A 3,827-nucleotide genomic window follows, 5' to 3' on the forward strand; every position below is an offset into this window, starting at 1 on the left:
TACAAATAGTTCTTTGAACAGTAGAACCAATTCAGTTAATTGCCTATGGATACGTCTTCTAGGAATTTTTCAATTGGATTTTCTGGTATTGCTTACAGGGTGAGCTCAAACTGTTGCTCTTGCACCAATTTAGGCATATTGTGTTAAAACTCCCCTGCACTGCAGTCAGTTCTGGCTGAAAGGAGCCCATGTTCTCCAAAGCTGTCGGGAGTGAAGAGGAAGAGACCAACAAAGACACGCAGTGGGAAACTGAATATTGTAAGCCTTGTTTCTTCAGGATTATGTTTATCAAATGAAAAAATTAGTCTTTTAATGGTCATTATTTTAATCAATCTGTTAAACAAATATTGAAGTTTTTATAATGCTGTTCAAATTGGACTTGGGGCTAAATTGTAAGTATTCCGCATACCTTTGGGATGAGCTGGCCGTCTTTAGGAGCCACAGAAATATGGAGCTTCTAAGAAAGACCTCTCAGAGTGAGGCTGTATCGTAGTTAATATTACTACAGGGAACCGGAAGCACCAGAAATCCCACAGGCAAATATGTTCCCTTTTGGTGAGTTAATCCTGGTCTCCAGAGATGAAAGCATGAAAAAGCATCTAAACATTTTCACTTTATTCTTAATTATTCTGTCAATCTTTTCAGATTTCCCCTCCTCTGTATTTGAACCACCAACTGTTATTCAAAACTGTTCCTAATCATCAGTTCATACAGCCTAAAACTTTTTCAAGAGAATAAAATAAAGCAGTTTGTGGCCTCTGGGAGAGTGAATGCCAGGTTAATTTATAACTAAAACAAATGTATCTATAAAAAGAAGAAAAGCTCCACAAGAAGTACGTTAACAAATGACAAGAAGAAAGAGGCTTGATAAAAGATATCAGAACTTGTTTGGCACCAGTGGTTTTATGACTGAGGAATTCCATTATAGGCGTGTTGGGAGCTCCAAATCACAATTTGTTAAATTACTAATGGGAGACAAAGCTCTTTATCATGGTCTGAATGCGTTCACATGAAATGTTCAGTCCTGCCCTCTGTAAATAAATGTTTAGTGCTTACACTATGCATCTGCACTGGGAGTCTATGTCACCGGAGTAGAAAGAGAGACAGGAGTTCTGTTGAATCACTCCTCAGACGGGCCTGCTGATACGCTCTGTTAGGAGTGATGTTAGCCAGCAGATTTCTTCCTGGTTTGTAGTATTCAGCTTGTCATTTTTTTCCTTTGATATTATTAGCGTTTTTCTAGAAACTTTGTTGCCTTGTTGTCTCTGACAGCAGTGTACTCCACCGCCACAGGCAGTAAGTGGTATCTGCGGATTTGGTTACTCCTTTGTTCGATACAGAAGTTTCATAGAGGTCTTTGACCTATGATGGAGATAATGACTTTGTACTTCCCCAAGAGAGACAGATTAGCCTTGGATCAATTGCAAATTAACTCCTTCAGTCTGCCTATAATCTAGATATTGGTTGTGAGGCTGTCTGCTACTTGCTTATTAGAGTCATAAACCTGAATCTCTTGCCAGTTGTTGAAAGAGGAAGGGCTGTTTCTGGAAATGCAAATGGAACTGCTGGGGACACCCCCTGCCAGCAGCTGGGGCAGGGAACTTTGGTTTGCATGGCCAAATTATGGCAGATAACGTGGCTCAGTCCTGTGAGAAGAGCTGCAGGCCAGTGAAACTTGAAAAGTTGACTGAAGTTATTTTAGGAATCCTTTGAATCTTCGTATTGTTTTGTTGGAGGTGTCATTGCTACGACATCCAGATATGATCACGATGAGTTTGTATTATATTGCATTGTTTTATATGAGAACGTGGCCTCATTATAAGAACATTATGTGCACAATGCCCACCCAAAGCCCTAAGTCAGTAGACTACTTATATGAAAAGTAAAAAATAATTTATTCTATTTCATCATCAGTTCCTTTTCGCCTTTTGGTAGTTGAGCAAAAACAGTCTTTGCACAACAAAGGCTTAATGCGTAAAAATTTTTACGCTTAGTATCCAAACCCCAAAATTTTAAATTCTTTTGGTGATCTCTTTAGTGACCCACTGATTCTACTTTCAGTGAGAAAATTATTCTCTCCTGAATAAAAACTTAACAGAAGTTTTTAGTTTCTGTAATCTTGACCATATGAAAATGGTCAAATAGAAGCAACATCATTCGGCTTCTAATTATTTAGCTAATTATCTCTGTGGGCTTCATTGACATAGAGAGATAAGGACGGAGAAATATCGAATATACCTGTCTCAACTATTAAAAAATGTTTACTGTATGTAAGTATTTGAACACTGTTACTGGTAGTTGGTCATCAGCCCATATCACAGAGAGAGCTCTCTCCTCTACAGAATAATTTAGAGCAAGAGACTGCTTTAGCTGTTCCAGCTCAGCCTCCAGAGGAACCTCTCACTGACCACCAAGGACCTCGAGATACTCTCCTTGTTGGCCATTCTGAACACCTGCCACACAGGAATATTTTGAGAAGTGATTTTTCAGCCTCTTGCTTTTAGACCAGCTTCACAAATCCCAGGAAAAATTCTGCTAAGACAATAAGCATGGAAACGCTGAAGCGTGTGAATTTATGAGACAAGATCTATGTCGTGAAGAAAAAAAAGGAGTGCGGTAGAAGTAGTAAGTGCTCACCCGAAGGAATACGAACGTGTTCCTGAAACAATCCGTTACCTCGCAGCCAGTGCTACCTTGATCCTCCAAATGCAAGGAGTCCACAGGCCTTAAAATTCCTCAAAGCTTAGTCTCAAATGACATTGCAAGAAAAAAAATACGGGTGAAAGACTCAGGGAAACACCTTTGTTATGTTCCTGGGGTTTTTTTAGTAAACGTACTGCATGACTTTCCTCTCAACCTCTAGGAATGCATTGGATGGCTGTCAAGACCACAGAGCTGTCCGTACTGTAGGAATGTATGAAAGTTGTCTCTATACGGAGCTGCCACTGCTCTCTTCCTTATCTGTGAAGGAAACACAGCAACTCCCACTGGGGAAATCTCATGTTAACTTGATCTTAAAATAAAAAATCAAGGGAAAGGTCATATCCTAATAAGCTGTGCAAATCTAAATTCCCAGGGAGCTTCAAAATGACATTGTATGACTAGGGCATTAACAATTTTCCAACAATGTACTTTTGAACTGCTTCCAATAGTGATTTTAACATCCGAGAACAAATAGTAAAAAAAGGATACAAGCTCCAGTTGAGTTCTGCGATTCACAGTCCGTAGCCCATTGGTAATCTGGGGGCTTTGTATCTGACAAACATAGTGCAATTAGCCATTTTTTTCTGCTTTCATTGAGAAGCAGATCTTGTGAGGAAGCTCTTCACTGACTGGATTATGTATTATTGTGATCAAGTATCAATAGTGTATTGACTCTTTTCCCTGACCGAGGATTATAGACCTAAGATTTCCTCAGAACATCTGAGGCAGGAGCAGGTTCACTTTGAGAGCCTGCTTAGAATGGTGTGTCTGTTTGTGTTGGCAAAGCTTTTGAGTATCTTTTGTTCAGATATTGACCAGGAGGTGTAGAATTCCTGTTCAAAAACACAGGCTGTCATTGTCCCACAAAAGGTAAATTAAGTAAACTGGTAGAAATTTTCTAGTCAGTTTTAAAGGAGCCAGTATTTGACCCCAAATTATCTTGTGTGACTCAGTGAGCATATTATGTAGAGCTGTACAAAATATTCCACAGTTTCAAACAATGCACCAAGTCTGGTACCAGTTTACAACTGGAACAGTTTAGGAGTTCTCAAAACACAAGGGAGAGCACAGTTGAATTGTATTTGTTGTACGCAGTATATCACACACTCTTTCAGAGCCTGGGA

The sequence above is a fragment of the Buceros rhinoceros genome, unplaced genomic scaffold, assembly GCF_000710305.1.
Source record: "Buceros rhinoceros silvestris isolate BGI_N320 unplaced genomic scaffold, ASM71030v1 scaffold25162, whole genome shotgun sequence".
Lineage (NCBI taxonomy): Eukaryota > Metazoa > Chordata > Aves > Bucerotiformes > Bucerotidae > Buceros > Buceros rhinoceros.